Below are 20,846 nucleotides of genomic sequence, written 5' to 3' on the forward strand. Positions count from 1 at the left end.
AGGAAAGTAACCACCGCATGAGCTCGGGGCGTGGCCTGCCCGTGAACCTCAGACTGCTATTGGCCGCCTGACACTAGGCTAAGCTTCAGCCAGAGTCTGTCTTTAGCCCCATCAGCACAGAATATGCCCCCCTCCCTTCCTCGCAAATGTTTTCCCAGCAATGTCAGAGCGCAACACACACACACACACACACACACACACGGAATGTGCGTCTCCATCAACTCTTTAATGGATGACTGCCATTCATGAGCTCCACCCGCCCCTCAGCCTCCTCCTTACAACCCAAGACTCCAAGGTAACCGAAGTTCCGGCGCTCCGCAGCCGCTGCTAAAACGACGTTCATATCATCTCAGTGTGTGCGGGAGGGCGCGTGAGGAGCGGCGGCAGTGCGAGCTATTCCCCACCCGATGCCGCCTCAGTATCAGCAGGTGGGTGCGAGACGTAGCCATTACCCCACACCCTCGGTACCGAATGGACCGAAGAGCACCAAAACACGTTCATCGGTTCACCTTCTCTCCGGCGGACACCTGCCACTTTGAGCCTTCCATCGGATGAAAGTCAGAGGACGCTGAAGTGGAGGTAAAAGGAAGAAACGTGCTGTCTGGGGCTCTCTGATAGACGGTACGAGGTGGAAAAACGGAAAGGAGTAACAAAGGATGTCGTTCGGTCCCGATTCAGATGAATCGCAGGGGCAGTTGCAGCAGATGCGGCAGCTCGGAGGCGGACGGCCTGCTCTGGTAGGTGGGTGGACACAAGGTATGATATCTATAAAGAGAAGAAGAAAGGGAGGAGAGCGGATGTGCAGAGAAGAGAGGGAGGGATAGAGAGGAAGAAGAGACAGAGGGGGCAGACACTTTCAGCAGTGGAAGAGCCAGGACAGAGGGCTGGGAGGCAGAGAATAAGCAAGGATCGATGCGACAAAAGCAGAGAAGGCTGAAAACCAACAGGTGGAAGTCGGCAGTAAACAAGGTGCGGTGCAGCCGCGCGTAAAGTGGAAAGAAGGCACGGACAGTAATGACGGGGAATACGGCCATGGCAGCTGCCGGGGGGGGGGGGCAAGGTGACTCCTCTAGCTCTGTATCTGTCTCCCCTTCCTGTCTGTCCTCACATTCTGTTTCTGACTTCTCTCTTTTGGTTTTATGGCGGCTCTTAAAAACAAAGAGAACACCCCCCCCCCCCCCCCCCCCCCTGACAGAAAGCAAAAGCGCTGCTGTTTGTGTTGTTGTTTGCGTTGTTCTTGTTAGTGTTGGTATGCAGGGGATCTTTTCTTGGCTCCCAAAGAGGCGCAGAGTGTAGGGTGGAACACAGTCCTAAATTAGCAATGCTAACATTAGCCTTACAAGTCGCCCCACAAACACACAGAAGAAGCAGAAACTCTAAAATACCAATATACAGCTCTGGTAAACGTCTTTTTTACTTCTGTGTTTTAGCTTTGAATTGGATGTTGCTGCTTCACAACACTTAGACCCATGGACGAAAATCATGCATGTTTTTATTTGACATGTGGTTTATTTGAAACGACGAGTGTACTTTTTATTCTGCATATATATATATGCATATATCCTGTGCCGGATATCAGGGCTGGCTGATTAGTTTGTGGTGTGAATCGTAGGGCGGCTTACAGTGATGATTGTTATACTATTGGTTTGGTTCCCACACAAGAGAGAAATGCAGAAAGGAAATGATTTGTAAATAGCTTCAATACTAACACCAATAATAACAATAATAATAATAATGATAATAATAATAATAATAAATATAGTAACATCATATTCTAGGCAGCCAAACATAATTCAGAAGCGTGTAGCCTACGATGTGGTAACTCCCATATTGTAGCTCAGCAAACCATTTTATTCCTTATGCAGATCGTCTCAACAAACACGCAAACATCAGTCTTTATTCACTGGCAGCCTGTTTGAAGAGTCAGTGTGTATTTACACTCATAACGCTAAAATCAACTAAAGTGAATTCATTCTCCTGCCCCTGTCAATACTGATGTCGGCAAGACGCGTGGTAGTAAAGCCACATTTCCGAAGTCGGTTATTACAGCGTGCCTCAATTACTGTAGATACTATTATAGCATTCAATACATTAAAAATAAAACATTCTATATCAGTATCAGGACAATTCAAATTTTACATTTTCATCAGAGGCTACGGCTCACGCTCCCTCTGTCACACACAGCTATCATTGTGAGGACAGCCGCGTTCAGGCCTATTTAGAGAAAATGCAAAAAAGTAAAACAACAACAACAACAGCAATAATAATAATAATAATAATAATAATAATAATAATAATACATTGTATACATTATGTTTTGTATGTGCGTGAGATGCGTGTGTATGTGGCGGTTATTGATAACACACTGATGCCAACCGCTGAGTCTTTGAAGTATTATCATAGGAAAATGAAAAATATATAGCATAAATATATATAGTATGTCTGAAAACTAGTGTAGTGTAGTCTTCACTTGTTTTTTGTGAAGTGCCTTGAAATTATTATATTATGATTTGGCGCTATAGGCTACAAATAAAACTGAAATGAATTGAATTGTCTTCACTCTGTATATTGAGCTTTAATTTCCATTACTGCTAATTAAAAATAAATGCATCATGATGTGTCCACTGTCTGTCGGTCTCCATCCTCTCCAGATGAGCCCGGTCGGAGGCGCACGGACCTGCACGGCGGCTGAATGCCCGGGCGCTGGCGCCTGGCTGTCGGATAGAGCACATTCTCCCGACACCAAGCAGCAGACCTTGGAGCTAAACAATGAGCTTCTCTTTTTAAAATGTACCTGAGCCGACAGCGCCGCCTGAAGATTACCGGGAACCAGCAGGTGAAGACCCGAAGGATGAAGACTAAAAAGCAGCTGGACCAAAGGAGCTACGGGGTGGTGCAGCATCACCTCAGCGTCTGACAGACGGAGAATGAAGAACTGCGTTGTCTGTCTCTGTCAGTATGAAAGCACAGAGTCGGTGATGAAGATGAGACTGAGTTGTAATTAGCAGAACGTTGAAACATAGGTTTTACAAACCGTGGACGCACACACAGTTTAGGCGGGACTTCCATCGCTGGTTATGCCGTCAATATAATTTCTCGGAGTTAAGTGGAATCATGACAGTTTAGAGACACGCAATTGTGAAATACTGTCATGGAAATCTAAATATCAGCATTTGGGCATCTTGGGCTTTCCATTTAAATTTTTGCTCGTGTAAACTCGTGTGTGCTGGAGATTTTTCTGCCTCTCACTCTTAAAACCTATGAGGACAAAAAAAAACAACAAAAAAAAATCATCCAATGTGGACTGAGCTGTGTCGGCCTGCGCACTTGCGGATTGAGGTCCGAGCATATTAACCGCGCACAGACCGCTGAAGCTGCTACTTTTCAAGCCCTCCGAAAAGGATAGTGCTTAAGAGGAAGGTATAGGCTGGATATAGGGAATGGGGGTGCAGGGACACTGTCCTGTTTTGATGGCTTTCTCATTTCTAATTCTCTGCTGTTCCAGCTCATCTGTCCACTTCTTTTCCAAGTAGAATCCAAAGGGAGTTTACATTTAATTAAATTTTATGTTCCATTCAAGCAACTTGGGCTCAGTCTACCTGTCTTCATCTAATGGTGAGTTTCTGCCTTTTCTTTGAATAATCACAGGAGGGCGTGAAGTAAGAAGGTATAGTTCTTCTCTGTGTGATTGCCGTCGCTTTGTAATTATCACTTTTTTTTATCATTCAATCGTGTCAACCAGTGTTGTAGCTGGAGCTGCTAAATTTATTTAAGGACTTGGATTTTTCTAATTTTAATCTTCAACATCACTATCTAATTAGTGGTTCAAGGGCTTCTTTAAAATTCTAGAGGAAAAGTCCTTAGTGTGGCTTCAGCAAACACGGGCTATACTTTTTGGCATGGTACCATGCTTATATAAAGTCCTAAAAATTACAGACACCTTTAAACCCAACAGGATTGTTTGTTTCCTCACTGGCTTTTGAGGTTTGGTGGGACAGTTTTTTCTGTTGCTCCATATCTAAACTCTTTCAGACAGTTCAACACATTTATTCGAACTACTACGTTATTTAAAAAAACACTATTGTAACATTAATAACATTCTGATCAATTATTTTACAATAAATTGATCAATACGCATTTTTATATTTCAGTCATTAACATAATACAGAACATTTTAAATGATGAAACTTACTGGCCATGTATATATATAACGGGACAGGAGTATATATATATATATATATATATATATATATATATATATATATATATATATATATATATATATATATATATATATATATATATATATATATAATACAGTTATAAACAACTGGATAAAAAATTCAAACCGATATTTATTAATCATGCAGTCAAATAAAAAATGACATTGATTTAATGTCTTACTGAACCCACTCTGTGTAGCTGCTGGTCCAACAATCTATCCAAATGAAGTTTACTCAACCTAAAAATGCTGGAATCAGTGTACACAATAAGTGTATAATTGTGATTCAATTAAATCTCTCAAGCCTGTCATGCAAGTTACGTTTATGGCCTCTAAGCAAAGATTTTATATTTTCATATTTGTAAACATTAAATTAAAATTTAAATAATTAAATTAATAAATTAGGATTATAATTTATAATGCTGAATTCTGTTTTTTACAAATAAAAAATAGGGCATATTACTATGTTATTCTAAAAGCACTGATAATGCTAGATGTTTCTTTTAAACAGTGAAATCCCATAATCATAACAGAGGCTATTACAGCTATATACTTAAGTTGTCTTCTCTTTCAAAAGTAAGATCTGTAATTTTTCTTAAAATAAAACAGAGTGCATGTCAGAGATCATTTAACTGTGATATACAACCAGACAACATTTGCATTTGGGTCTAAAGTATGTCTTCGTATGAAATAAACAAGATTTTCCAAGAGTTTATTTTTCATATGTAAATCACATAACACATAAAGACATTTGTAAATGAAATAACACTTGAAATATGTAGAATACTTAGCTACATATGCCAGCAATACAAACATGGGCTTTTGTTCATTAAAACAATTAGAAAGTGCCTTGTTAAAGTAGTGACATTGGTACGGCTGCTGTGGTGATCACAATAGTCACATAGTGGTAGTAATAGTTAGAGCAGCACTAGCAGTAATTTTACCTGCAACATTAACAGTGCCAGCAGCAGTATAGTAGCCACATTCATTCATATCATATTCATGCCACTGGAAATCAGAACTCCGCTGATTTGTAGTTTTGCTTTCTGTGCTTGTTTTCTAGGTCAGTGGAGTTCTTGGGGAACATGTTAGAGGTTCTGCTGATGTAACATTTCCTGAGAGCCCCTTCTAATGTCTTTTTCTGAATTTTGGTGAGTTCTACTTCCTGTTCTCTTGCACTGAAAATGAGAGAGAGAGATAAAGCACAAATACATTACACATCTACAGTATATACATGTATTTAGGCAGAACAAATGATTTTCACATTTATTTTTTACTGCATTTTACTCTTCATTTCTTGAAATGATTACACTAGTAACAGTTGTAGTAGTACTTGTGCATGGGTACCAGTGAACTATCAGTATCCCTCCACAAGCTATTAACAGAAACTGCTTGGTTGCATCCACAAATTGTGAGTTTGACTCCTGCAACATGAAATTATCATATTGCATAGTTGGTAATACAACCTGCCTAACACACCAGCCTGCTGCAGTATTATGAGTTTCAGATGCACTGATTGAGCTGCAGAAAATAGTCCTGTAGGCTCTGTATTTCTCTGTACAGACACACTAAATGACTGTGTTCCTGCTTCCTGCAGGGGTTCAAGACAGTGGCTGATGAGTGGAGTATCATTTTACAGTACGTATCTAATTGGCTGCATTGAGATGAGTATCTGGGGGTACTACAAGTGCAAACAATAGGGTAAGGTTTTAAAATTATGCTGCAGTTGAAAACTTCAACACGCTGCAACGGGATAGGAGTCAGCAATAGAGCTGCGTTCCTCCTGGCTGTCACCCTGTTTGATCACAGGCTAAATGTGACACTGAGTCGTTTTGTCGCACGAGAACTTTGATCAGGAACACATGGCTGAACTTCCTCGGCTGCTGCAATACCCAGCTGCTGTCCGTTTGTTAGGAGGAGGAAAGGAAAAGGCACTGCAAAGAAAGCAGTGCTGACTATAATTCAGTAGAGCAAATACAAAGAGCAGAGTGGCACAGAAGGAAACAAAGAAGGAGAGGAAGTGGAAGAAGAGAAGAAAGATGGAGACAACGGTAATAAAGGAAGGAGGAAGGACAGCCTCAGTTCCCAGGCTGCAGGTCTGCAGGCGCCATGTTGAGGCAGCAACTCTCTACAGCGCCATACTGTCTCCTGTTTCATGTCTGTCTGCATGCCTCTTTCTTTCTCCTGCCTGTCTCTCTCTTCCAGCTTCACTTTTTACCACAGGGGCAATTGACCAACTAGTTTATTGGTGGTTGGAGGAAGTGGAGGCGGCGGCTGATCCATTGGTGTATATTACTGCATAGTGTGGTTTTACGGCAGCCTTATTGCTCCTTATTGTCTATTGATGGTCAACAAAAGACACCCAAAAGAAGGTTTGTACCTCCTGTAGTTTTCCTTCTTTGCTGTCCTTCCTGTCTGTCTCATTCTCTTTCGATGATCAGCTTTGTTTTTCAACGGCATGACTAGTTCTCTCAGCCTGAACAGATATGACTTCTTGGTCACAGGCATCCATGTCTACAAAACCATCCTGTGCCATCGTTCCTAGATGAAATTTGAATCTTAAATTTGACCCATATGCCAGTTGACCTCAGGCCGTGTCTGTTCCCTTATGAAGTTCATGATGTTTCATCACCTCACCCCTTCAGGTGATGGCAGAAAAACTCGAGAGGCTTCCAAAGTTTGATTTTATTTATTTATTTTTACATCATTCTGACACAGTTGGATATTCATTAAGCCAAGCAGGAACCTGGTGCTGAAGGGTTTTTACTTGTTAGATATGATTTAAAGCAGCAGTCTTACCTCCTGCTGCTGGATTCAGTCACATGCACTCTAATCGTGTAGCATATAACCAATGGAAGGCAAGGATGCAAGTCTTGCTGTCTCACAAAAAATCTCAAGTGAGTTTTGGCACTTGTGTGAAGAATAGACTGTAGTTCATTTAGCTGTCGTCAATCAGACAGTCTTTACAATGACTTTTGGCATATATCAAATCAATATATTGCTTGTTTTTGAGGGGTTTTGATTGTATGCTAAAAATGTAGACTGAATCTGAAAAACTATAATAGTTTTTGGATAAAAAGTGAAAAAAGGAAAGAATCAAAGACCATAGGGAGTTTGTGCTAAATTGTTCTGTAAAGTCAAAAACATTAGAAACAATAAACAGCGAAATTGCTCCTTCTATTTCCTGGCTAGTTCTTGTGTCTGTTAATGTCACCTCCTTACTGTGTCCAGATAGAATGCAAAGTGAGCTACAGCGGTGGTTGGATAGCATCAGAGTCACTGGAAAGACACCAATATGTTGAGCTAGTTGATACATAGAAATATGATCTGCAAGAAGCCTCGGTTAGAAACATCTGTTAACATCCTGCACAGGTTTAAAATGTTTGAACTTGAGCAAAGACTCTTTGAGTGCACCTCACACAGTACAGAACTGAGAGGTAAATGCAGACAGACTGGAGGGCAATAACAGAAAAAGTGAGACGCTGAGCTGAACCCAGACACATACATCCATACACAGGCTTTCTGCTAGCTAGTTCACATCTAACGTCTTTTCACTTGGTGCATTGACTGTATTAGGATGAATAAACACAGGCAGCAGAACAGTCCAGCTGTGCCACAAGGTGAAAATTAGCCTTGCTAATTCTTATGGGGATTAAAATAAATTCCAACTCACATCTCTAACAATGTCATGATAGCACTGTACTCACCAAATTAATTGTTTCAAAAGTCAGATGAGACAGGGAACATATGAATAGAGGTCAAATGAAAAGACTTTTTTCAATTTTAGTAAGATGCCTAAATCCCCTATCTGGGGGTCAAAGTGAAAGTGGGCCATAATATCAATGAGATCTGCCATTGATAAAAAAAAGGTAATCAGCAAATTGGTCTATCACATTCACACTTCAGAGTTTTGAGAGTTCATTAATCTTAATGTTTTCCTGAAATGTGATCTGAGTGAAAGACAGTTTTCTTGGTGCACACAGCGTGAGCAGTCTTCCACACAGGTGTGCAACCTGTCAACCTGCAGCTCTTCATCCAACAGTGGCTGGTCCTGATTCCTCTGTTACTCCCTGACATATTTCAAACTCATCCACTGACAACAAACTGAACAACATTACCATTGCTTTGTTTCAATAAGATCAACATAATCAATAGGATCAACATACAAACAGCAACACTGCATTACATGCTGCATTGTTTTCTGTCAATCTATCGTGCCAAGGTAGGCAGATGTGGTGTGGGAATGGCAACCACAATGAAATTGTGCTTAAGATTGGGAAATTAAAACAAAGGCCACAGTTGCAGTTAATAAAAATGAGAATATTAATATGCTGTGTTTTAGCTCATATTCTTTTCACTGCAGAGTTTGAAGATAATAATTCTATTTCAGAACAAGTCTCTGCCGCCATACCTGAAGACACTGTGCTGATACTGGAGCTGTGTGATGTAGGTAGTTTCAAGTTGTTGGGCTGGATGCTGAGGATCACAGGAACCTGAAACTGCCTCAATCACACCAGCTATGAACTGCCAGACTAATTATAGGAGGAACTGGTTCTCAAAACAGCACCATGTCTATCAACTGTTTACTCTTTGTTTGGAAGTCAACATGAGAACCTTTTCAGGTTTGTTGCTCTCCCAAACAGCCCCAAGTGAATTCAAAATATATATGCTCTTAAATGTGAAACTAAACATGGTTTCTGTTTTCCTGTATCAGAAGAATCAATAAATACTATTTTTGCAGCAGGGCTTTTCAAAATGTTCTGACGTTTCCTCTGGTGTCTGGCAGCTCCATTGCCTGCTGCATTTAATACATTCATCATTGAACATAGGAAAATGGGAAAGTTTTTTCTGTGTATATTTTAATATGAGAGCTTTGGGGTCTGCAGTAGTTTTACTGCTGGAGGCATTAGGAAATAAATAAAAGCTAGTTCATAGAGGCCAATCTTTAGTGCTCCTAAGTATCCCTAGTGACTTAAGTTAGTCAAATCTGCAACAAAATGAAAGGGAGATTTAAAGTGGCTATAAATGTTATTTTACACTAACAATGTATTAAAGATAGGGCAGCACAATGGCTTGTTGCCTCACAACAAGAAGGCTCCTGATTTGAAACCCAGCAGGGGCTTTTCTGTGTGGAGTCTGCATGTTCTCCCTGGGATTGCGTGGGTTTTCTCCAGGTACTCCGGTTTCCTCCCACAGTCCAAAAACATGTATGTCAGGTTGATTGGTGACTCTAAACTGCCCATAGGAGTGAGTGTGAGTGTGTGAGAATGGATTGTGTTGTGTTGTTTTTGCATGCAACAAACAACTGTTTAAAAATCCACTGGACACTACTAGCTCAGCATCAAGCAGCAGATTGACTCAGTAGCTATGGAACACAGCAACTAAAGTGCCACATATTTCCCCCAGGAGCTAGTAGAGAGAACATTAGAGAACAAAATCAAGGCTGAAAAGACTATTGGCATTAAAGGCATCAGAAGGCATTAAAACTATATCAAACCAAAATGTAATGTCTAGTGGGAAAAGCTGAAGGTAGTTTCTCATTAAAATACAAAGTTAACAGTATGATAAGTCCTCCCAAATCAGTAATATTGTAACAGGGCATATGTTTTTAGTCACATTAAATATCAGTAAACTGAAGCCTTTTTCTTAGAAATTAGGTTTATATAAAACTATCAAACATATTGAAGGAAAAATTATTGTGACATGCAGTTTCCACAACAAAGTAGGGCTATTTGGTTCTCAAATTGTCAAGTCAACTGTACCAAAAGGTTTTAAATGGAAACTATACAATGTACGATAGCTACAACATCACAATAGTTTCTTTACAAAGTGAGGAGAATTCTAATTGCACTCTTGGCTTTAATGACAGGAATGTGAGCAACTCCTGCATTTAAGCACTGTCTCTATGCATATGGGCATGTTGAGTTGTTTGGCTCATTAACCTGAGGCCATCAGACACTTTATTCCAGCATTAATAGGTACTACAAGACTAACAGAAGCGTGAGGGATGTCTCAATCAAATGCACTCCTGAAAAAAGGTATTATACAGTCACTTCAGTGGGTGTGCAGGGAATGTGTGTGGCTTGGATTTATTATTTATTTATGTATTATTTTGACAGCCCAGACATATTTCCCTGCACATTGTCTGGCACGTTGCCCATTGTCACAATGAAAATGGGGAGAATAAAAGTTGTAAAGTTGTGATACAGTTAGAATTAAGGGAAATTCCCCAGTTTGCTTTGTTTCTGAAAATGAGGTGAATAGACTGATTTCAGTCTGCCTGTCAATTCAGGGCTAGAATCTGAATGTGGTTAGCCTATCTTAGTATGAAGACTACATTTCTGTATGGTTTAAACTAATGAGATACAGTGTGTTAATTAATGTGCCTTAGTGGTGTTTTTTCACTTTGAACAGATTCAGACTAGCTGCTTCCCCTTGTTTTCACTGTTTATGCTAAGATAGGCTAATCACTTCCTGATTTCAGTTCTCTACACAAACAAGACTGGTACTGAAGCTCTAATCCCACTCCAAAAGTATACTAATCTAGTCTTTTAACCCTGTGATCCTCATTGGTACCTCAGTGGGTTAGTTATTACACTGACCAGTCATTTTGTTTCCCACCTATCTGCCCCAACCTTGTCCCAATGCAGACTTTGTCAGTCATTATACATCAACATGATAACAACTGATAACTGCCATTTAATGAGGTGATTATGGGGTCAACATAATTTATTAAAAACTGGACTGAGGTTAGGTTTAGGTAGTAGGAAATTATTTAAATCTGGATTCCTTTTACTGGAGGCTCAAACCGAACTAAGTCTTTTATGTGCTTTTGACATCACACTGTCACTAACCATGTCCCATCCAGAGGACAAGAAAAGGGCACAGAGCTTACACAAATTGTGATTTACTGTGTGTATATGTGTATATATGTATATGCGGCTATATTACTAAAGTGCTAAACATAAATGCAAAACCATTACATTCTAAACAGTTTCAGCCTTACCAAAAACTGTGGAACGTATACTTGTTGTCCTGGATTGTTCTTTGTCTCCACTGTCCTCTACATGCTTTGGAGGTGAGTTCAAAGAGCTGAATTTTGGAGCCCCCCAGGTAATAGTACTAAATCAAGTTCCAGGTACTTGCAGGGGGAAAGGGTGGACACTCACCAGGCTGCGGGCCATGATTTTGTCAGCGTCAGGCAAGCAGTGTGGTCTTAGGTAAAGCAGGGACTTCAGTGAGTTGACCAAGGGCAAAGTGACAGTGTTACATTTCTGCAAGTTGGTGTTCTGCTTGTCGAACAGCTGTTGGAGGAACTCCTCAACCAGTCTCTGTTGCAGTTGCACTAATGATAATAATAATAAGCATAATAAGCAGGCTATCTGGATGTCCTCTGCTTAGCAGTGTGTGTGCATGTAAAGACCTCAGCCCTGCAAACAGTGACTGCCATGGGGAAAATATAGTGGAAAAGCAAAGCAGAACCAACCACATCAGCTCTTCAAGTCCCTCTGGGTTATGAGTATGGGAACCCCAGGTTATGGCTCATTAAGTTCTTGTGGTGGAAATATGCTATTTTGGTCTCATTAGACCAAAGAATCTTTTCCCTCATGCTATCAGAGTCCTTTAAACTCCAGGCTGTCTGTCACATGCCTTTTCCTCCAAATGGCTGCTGTCACTATATAAGAGTTGCTGAGATGGTAATCTTCTGCAGAGGATGTCTGAAGCTTGGTTAGAGAGACCTCCCTCACTAAGGCAATTCTTGCTTGGTTATTCAGTCTGTAGGATAGAAGCATACGCATATCTCACCGCAATTTGAGCAAAGAGGTCTACAGATGTCTACAGGGGTCTACGGAGGTCTACGGAGGCTACCTTCAGCTTCATGTCTTGTTTTTTAGCCTGTAGTGTATGTGAATTGTGGGACCTTATATGCACAGGTGTGTCTTTCTAAACTCTGCCCAGTCAGGTCACTTTGCCACAGGTCAACTCCCATCAGGTTGTAGTCACATCTCAAAGATAGTTAGAGCAAATAGGATACACCTGCTCACACTCTGGAGACCACAGCATAGGGTCTGAATAATTCTGTAAATGAGAGAAAGTTTTTGACTTTGGATACATTTGAAAAACTGTATAAAACCATGGTTTTATTCAATGGAAAATGCAAATTTTTATAAATTTTAACATATTTCTACAGGCCAATGAAATGTGCAAATAGTGAAGTCTGTGTATGTCTATAAGACAATGTCTCCCAAGCAAAATAGGTTCCTTTGTTGATATTACTATAAAAGTTATGCTGATACTTTTAGAGAAGAATGCAGTTATCCTCCTGGCCTGCAGGCATCTAAAGTCAATAAGCAGTAATTGCTGCACAGTAACTACATAGCCCTCTGGAGTTCTAAGTATACAAGATTTGACTCAAAGAATAACTATAGTTTCAAAATGGGGGGGTCATGGAGGACCTTTGTGTGCCTCCTCATGCACTCAATGTAGCACTGTGATGATGAATGCTGGCCATTCCTTTTCAAACACAGTATGGTTTATGAAGTTCAGCGTGCTGCCATGAAGCTGTAAATCTGTTCTCCGTTGTTCTATCCAGTGTCAGTGGTGGAGGGTTTCTGTGTAATTTGCAGTGCATTTAATAGCACATTAACATTTAGAACCCACAGTTCACTGTCTGGCTGCATTTTGGCTCTGGTGCAGCTGTCTGAATACCTCCCTTCTCTCAACATTACATCAAACACACGGTGTAGATTGTTGTCGACATTCTGACTGTAAATGAAGCAGTTCACTGTAAAAAGTCATGGTGCATTTTATTGAAATCCACTAACAAATAGTCATTACCTCAATAAACGTAGATAAATTTGTTAGTTTCAGCATCAGAATTGTAATCATTAGTTCCTGCTTCACCATTTAAATTCATGAAATGGAATATACTGTATTGGCATATTGAAGTTTACTGAGACATTTAGTAATTGTAAAAAATACTGCAAGCTCATTAGCATCCTTTCTGTCATTATAGGTTATTTCTCAATGGCCAGGAGGCTTATTGTTTGAGGATAAAGTGCTGAACTGAGCTTTAATTTGATTACATCTCCATGAGATTAACAATGTAGGCCTTTTAAATTAAGTTCAAAACTCCAGTTATAGCAGAACATAACTGGACATAAATTTAAAAGGACACACACTTTTACACATGAAGTTCAATTTACTCATCATGTGGATTCATACGAATATCTCCTGGAGGTCTGGAACAGCTTTATCAGGTCTGAGCAAACAACCTACATCAGATGTGCTTGGAGACAACAAATGTATAACTGAAATTTGCATTACAGAGAGGGTCTAAGGAAAGATGCTTATGTAAAATGTGGGAGCCACAGTGTTGGAGCTTGACCTATATATATTTTATGGAACAAAAGTCAGGATGCCTCAGGCTCTGCTGCATAGATTTAGAAAATCCTAATTTAATCTTAATTTTACACATTAAAAGCAATTCCAAATAACTGGAGTAGGCCTACCTTTTTAAATAGTCATCAGCGACCAGTGGTAATAGAAAGACTCCGACCATCCCACAATATAAAAATAATTATCATACTACATTTGTTTGTCAAAATCAATTTAGATTTGACTGTTATCATTCAGCAAATATGATATGGGGGGGAGGGTTAAATGTTATCAAAGTAATATATATGTACTCATTGGGGCCATGGGGAATGGAGAATACTATTTTTCTGACTGTCATATCATCATTTTATATAATCATAATTTTATTGTTACTATATCCCTAATGTGTAAGCAGTATTTTATTGTTGGAGCAAGTTAAGGTGGTGCTAATATAAATTACTTCTAATACTGTTACATTAGTTAATGCACAACCAAGCATCATATTTTAAGCGTATGATCTTCCTTTTATGTCGAACATAAATCTGCAGAATGTCACATCAATGTAGTAAAGTATATAAAACTGAAAATTGAAAGTCAAAGTTAGTATCCACATATGAAAATGATAAAGTTTAGTATAGCTACATTTGAACTGTATTTAAATATTCTTGTTTTTACAGAAATGTATTTTGAAACGTTCCAGCACTGTCAATGACTGTGGTCTGCTGTAGTCTATGAGCTTCAAAAGTCAACAGACATTTAGCCTGGCCTTTAGCAGTGAATAAGTAACCTGCTGGTTTAAGTCAGGTGACTAACTTGACTAGTCAAACATTCTACTATTTGGCCTTTACACTCATTGCATGGATGCATTAGTGAAACCTATATTAAGCTAAGTGTTAGCATATCAGGCATGTTTTTTTCCAGTGGTAAAACGCAGTGTACAAATCGCATCTGAACTTGCAGGGCCAGTACAAACACTCATCATGATTTCTCTGCCTTGTACCCCTGTTGGCCTCCTGGCAATCTCCAAAGTTTTGTTCTGCATCAAGCATTTGCAACACTTCTCGCACTTGAAGTTATAGCTGACATGTTTAGTGTGTAGCTATGATGGCAATGTTTGCCTGATGTTAACCACACTGTCTTTGTTGTTATCGCAAAAACATTAGCGTATATTGGGGAGAACAGCTTAGCCTTGTTGTTTCGGAGACAAAAATCTGTTGTTTTTCTTTTTTGTTGTTTTTTGCATTTTCTTATGTTAGGGTTAACTGTCGAGTTGATTTTGCAACACTAAAGCAGAGCTGTGGTGAGCCCTGCATCATTAAGCCCAGTGAATATGTCTCGTGTCAAATTATTACTCCAAGCTGTCACCTATGGAGTGTACTGGACCTAAAGGAATCTAGGAGACCACAGGGTGCAAACACAGTGCACAGCTTGGAAATGGGGGCTGCATGTGTGGGGTCAAAGGTGGGCCCAACTGTAGTGTGCAATTGGACAGCAAGTGGAAGACCTGAGTGACTAGGCTATTAATGCATTGCAATAATTAAAAATTCCTGCAACACATATAGTCCCTAACTTAAAGCAAACAGCTCCTTAAACAAATTCTCAATCACTAATGTTAAGGTAAGTGAGAAGCTCAAAATGAAATAGTGGCAAACATTACAGAGTTAATATAAAGTATGTTAAGTCAGCAAATGAGGTGTTAATTTTTAAGTGCTTTAATGTTTCATTTAGGGGAACACTGGCAGGTGAAGCAGAAATGACTGAGAATGGAAGCTCATTTCAAACCTGTGAGACCGGGCAGCCTGCTAATTAAAATTGCTTCAAGCATTTCCAGCTGGAAATGAACCCAAACAGCAAAACTATGAACAAACATTAAGTTCACAAAGGTTTGATTGTTCCAATCTATGTATTTATTCATTGGGCAGTTTAACAAAAACTATTACAGCACATCAACACATTTCTGTGCAGAAACTCACACACTAAATAAAGTCTGCTGCTGCAGTCACTCAATATAAAAATGCCTTTTTTACCCACACATCATAATGATACATAATGATAGGTAACACAAACATACAGCCACAAAGGCATTTTTTCACATGACAGAGCAAACTGGTGGTGTGAAATGATCAAATTAAAGTGAGGTTGTTGGTATGAAACTGTGTGTCGTGACAGTACCTACAGTATGAGCTATGTTATTCAACATAACGCTAATGCAGAAGAGGACTGCTATCCTCTGCATGGACGGCAGTCACACTTTAATGGAATGGGCTGTGTGCAGGCTGTTCACTGTCAGGTGTTTTTATTGTTTTTTATAATTTTATTAGACCTCAGTTATATCAAAGCCCCTCATTGTATAATTGTTCACCTGCAGCTTTCAAAATGATCCTTCATTTGAATCAACACCCCTCTCAAACAGTCTGAACATTTCATGGCTGCTCTATATCCTAAATGACATCCTCTTCCCCTTCTGATCATTTTCGTACAATCCCAAAACCATTTGTCACAGAGTTCTGTTAAGCTGTGGGACTACCATCCACTTCAGAATATATAAACAGTGTGAATTTGAAAGCGTGAGAATATACCAACAAAATCAGGAATTTCATTATTTTGGTCTGCTTTGTTTTGTAATTGATGAAATTTATTTTAACATTTAGTCTTTGTAAAGCAATAACAAATACGTTTTTTTTGCTTGGTCATATATACAATATGTTTCTCTCTCTTACACATGCACACACACACACACACACACACACACACACACACATACTCCTCCACGCCCCAAATACTCCAAATATAAAGTATTGTAGAGATTATCTGAGACCCAAATATCAGACATGAAGTTTAGAACACAAATAATGGTGGGCTTTTGCATGTCACTGCCTGGTGGATTGATAGACAGGGACTGGGGTAATAACATTACTACATGTTACTACACGTACATGTACATGTACTACATTACTACATTACATGTTCCACAGTGTCTTTGTGTTTTAAGAGTGACAGTATCATCCCACATAAAGGTTTACACATGTTAGCAAATATTTTACAATAAAATCACTGGCTTTTTCTTCACTGAAGCTGATGTTGAAGGAGGGTGGAGATAATGCACACACACACACACACACACACACACAAACACACGGTCCATATGAGCTGGAGCTTTTCTCACTACGATGTGTCTCAGGGCAGTCCTAGTCATAGCTGATGTGCCTGTGCCACACATCATGATACATTCCTAGTTTTCCTTGCTGTTGTGGACAGTCAGTTAATAACTCTCTTGTGACTTCATTTACAAAGACAACTTTACCATCTGAGCTCTAAAGAGGCTCAGGGAGAACGCCTGGAGCCTCCTCAAGCCTTTCAGCTGAGAAATGTGATGCAGTACATGATCTACGAGGCCCAGGCATGCGCTGTTATTAAAATATATAGCTTGTATCAATCAAACATGGTTATCATGCTCAGTAGCCACTATTGTTGGGTATGTAGTGGCATTTTTTTCATCTGACTTTAACTTATGTTATTGTTAAATTACTTGTGCTGTATATTCCAGATCAGTTAGTATTTGCTGTGGTAAATATTACATTTGACATATATAGGACTGTTAGAAAGAACGTTTAGACATACTTTTAGATGAAGAATCTTTTAGTTTAGTTATTTTAGTCAAGCATCCAATCTAGGACATTTTGCTATATTTGCTATGTTACTGAATATTTATGGAAAATACCAATTTATATTGAAATATTCCAGTTAAAATTCAGTGTTGAATCTAATTTCCCTACATGGTATCATTTGTTCGTGGCTTGTGCCTGTATTTCAGTTAGACATCAATTTTGATAGAGGCGACCTCCATGATAAAAAAGTAGAAATATTTTTGAACCAACTTCGGAATCTTGTGACTACACTTGTTTCTGAAACAGCATTTGAATGGATTCTTTTACAAAACAAAATAACAGGCCTAATTATATGCAGATAATTAACATAAAAACAATGTAGTAAAACTGCACAAATTCATTAGCTGTAAACACACAGGAAGTTGCATGCGTTTTAGCGACTTTACTGTAATTTCTGAGCAGGAGATTAATCTGAGCACTTAAACACGGGTCCGCCGTCACACACACTCACGTTAAAAACACAATATGCACAAGGATTATTTCTATTACATACCTGAGAGATCGCGTCTTTAATTCCCATTTTCACTAAAAACCTGTTTTGGCTACTGGGCGATTTTTAACCAACCCTTCTCAAAGGCAGCGCATCGTTAATGCTCCACAGCAGCAGATGGGTGTGGACTGCTTGTCTGTGTTCATTTAATCTATTAAAAAAATGAAGGAAAAAAGGTGCAGCAGCTTTTCTGTCGATTTGACCTGTTTTTGAAGGTGAACTTTGCTTCTGACTGCATTGCCTTTTGCAGCAATATAGATTTAACTGCAATTACCAAGACAAAGACTATAAACCAAAAAGGGGATTTTTAAACTGCTTATAACGTGATAAATGCATCTCAAGTTGTCTCAGAGACAATATTTCACTTTCAAAACCAAATAGCCCGTTGATATGCGTAAAGTTTAATTAGAAATACAGTTTAAATCTATACTTTCTGAACCCAGATTGGTTGGTGGTTATAAAGGCTATTTCTACCAGCAGAGATGATCGCGGTCTCGGTCAGCCTGGGTTGAGGGGATAAAGCTGCGCAATGCTGCAACATAGTGTCTTCGTGATGATGAGCTCACAGAGATTCTTAGTGTTTTTTAACTCTTGTTTTTAATGACCCGGTTAGTTTTATGGTCCTTCACTGACTTGTTTAGGGGAATTAATATCAAATCCTAAACTAGAAAAGGAAATTAGGTCCTATAAATGCGTTTATTGTACTGTAAATAGTTTTATTGGTAGCTTGTAAACCTAAAAGGCAATTAGTAGACTCATTTGTTCACAACGCCGCTTACCCTGAAAATCACTGACTTTTAATAAACTTCTGTTAGAACTTTTCAGATCCATATCACTGAGTGTTGGATATTCATTAATATCTTCATTTTTTCACTTGGCTGAAGAAAAAGCAGCGGATCAGAGAGAGGTGCCGAGGCTGGCTGAAAAGTGCAATTTTGTTCACGAATGGGCTCCCAGTGGCGCGATTCATCTGCGTCTATGCGTGTGGTGAAGGATGGAAAATGTTCATGTATTTCAGGTACACTTCTAAATGTATGACCAGCGTTAAATGCAAAAAGAAAACAACACAATATTATGTACATTTGTCATTAAACCTCATTCATTATTTAAGACCGGCGCATACTCAGTTAACTGAGTGTGTGCGTGTGTGTGTGTGTGTCTGTGTCTGTGTGTGAGCGGAGAGGGTTATTTGTCCAAGTCTCTCATGTTATTGCAGTGAGTAAACGTGTAAAAAATTAAGGTGGTTTCCACATAATGTCTTCAAGCCTTTTCAGCGCCACTGTCTTCAATTAACTTGCTGTCGGGCTGGAAGCCCGGCCTGCAGGGCGGAGGCCCTCCGAAAATTAAAATTCCCTGAGCCTGCGGTCTGAGGAGGGTGGCCATTTTGACTGAGAACTATCCCGAGCATGTGTGACTGAAAACAAAGTTGGTTTCTGCTCTGTACATAAAAGCCTTCTTCAAGTGTAAGTTTGAAGCTGTGAAAACTGACACATTTCAGCATACAAGGCTACACAGCGTCCCATAACAAGTAGCACTTTCACTCAAACCTATCTGCTACTGACTCAAACAATTACTAAGACTATTTGACAAAGAATGGAGTTAAGACTTTTCAGTGTGGTCCTTACTGGCTCGCTGTTATCCAACTGAAGCAGTCCAGAGCTGGAAATAGGTCCTTTGAGACTGAAGGACAGGGGGACGTGGTGAATTCAAGCTCATAGGCCAAACCTGGGCGCCAGAGTCGGTTTGGGTTTCTGTTGCTGCTCCTGGAATGAGAACCCACCAGCCGCTCAGTCTGTCTCCGGTCCAACTCATCACGTCCCCTCAGCAGATCAGAAAGCTGCTCTAGCCTGCCTTCATCCTCGTAAATAACGGCCTTAGACCCCAGAAGCAACGCGTATAGTTCATATTTAATCGTCGTAAATAACGGTATTAGCTGTGTATGCGTCGCAGAGATCGGATTTATAGCCCCGGCTAGCTGCCTGCCTTCACCAAAGAGTCCAAGACTTCAGGTCTGCCATAATTATAAAGAAATAGAAACACTTACAATACCGGTGACTTTGATAAGGGTCAGCAGGAAGTCAAACGTCTGGACTCACAGTCAGTCCGGTCTTTTCCCTCCCCTCATTTGATCACTGAGTCGCTGCTGACTGAACACAGGTTCGGGCACGCTCCTATCCCGCCACTGCACAAAGCTGATACAGTCCTCGGTACCTCCACCGAGCTCTGGTCCGAGCTGTGTTCACTCATGGTAGCCTGATGGCTGAGTAACAAGCGCCCTTTACCCGACCGGGAGTGAAGGCTGCAACAACCTCAGCTGCGTTTACGGTCCGCACCACTTCAGGCCGTATATCAGCACTATAAAACCGAAGCAGCCGCCCTCGTGTTGGTTTTTATTATGGTATTAAACGGACCCCAAAAAGTAGTTTGAAGTAGTTTGTGCTGTAAAGACAAGGGGCAAAACCACGCAGGGCCCGATTTAATGGCGCTCGTTAACAAAAATGACTGTTAATCTGCCAATAAAAACAGTGTCAAGCGGCTGCGGAGCTCACAGAAAGGCGTCCACGTAGATTCAAAAAGCGAATAAATAATTGAGCTCACCTAGGTGTGAGTTTTACTGTCTATCTTGTCTTGGATAGAAAATATCTGTGCTGCTGCCTCGCCTAAAGTGGAAGACTATTGGCGCTTATACTAATGGTGTTTTAAACGCAGACTCCCCGATGTGATTTGTGTGTTGATGTGATTTAAGAGATTGCTTGTGCACAATTCAACAAGAGTGGATGTGCGCCCGGTAATGCCTCTGGTGCACTTTACAACGAAATGCACCCGCAACTATTTGATTAATAAACAAATAAATAATTAAATAAAAATAATGGCGTTACTTATTTGTCAGCCATTGTCTCTGCTCTGCATTTCATGCACACTGTCCAGACGAAGCCTAATTTAACGGTTTTATATAAATCTAGCTCGACAGCAGCCATAGATATACAGATTAGATATACGGACGAACAGCTCATTTTGCATATTGCATATAAACAACACAATTTATATACAAGAGGGGCAATCTATTAAGAAGAGAGAGAGAGAGAGA

Source organism: Mastacembelus armatus, chromosome 8 (assembly GCF_900324485.2).
Source record: "Mastacembelus armatus chromosome 8, fMasArm1.2, whole genome shotgun sequence".
NCBI classification, from domain to species: domain Eukaryota; kingdom Metazoa; phylum Chordata; class Actinopteri; order Synbranchiformes; family Mastacembelidae; genus Mastacembelus; species Mastacembelus armatus.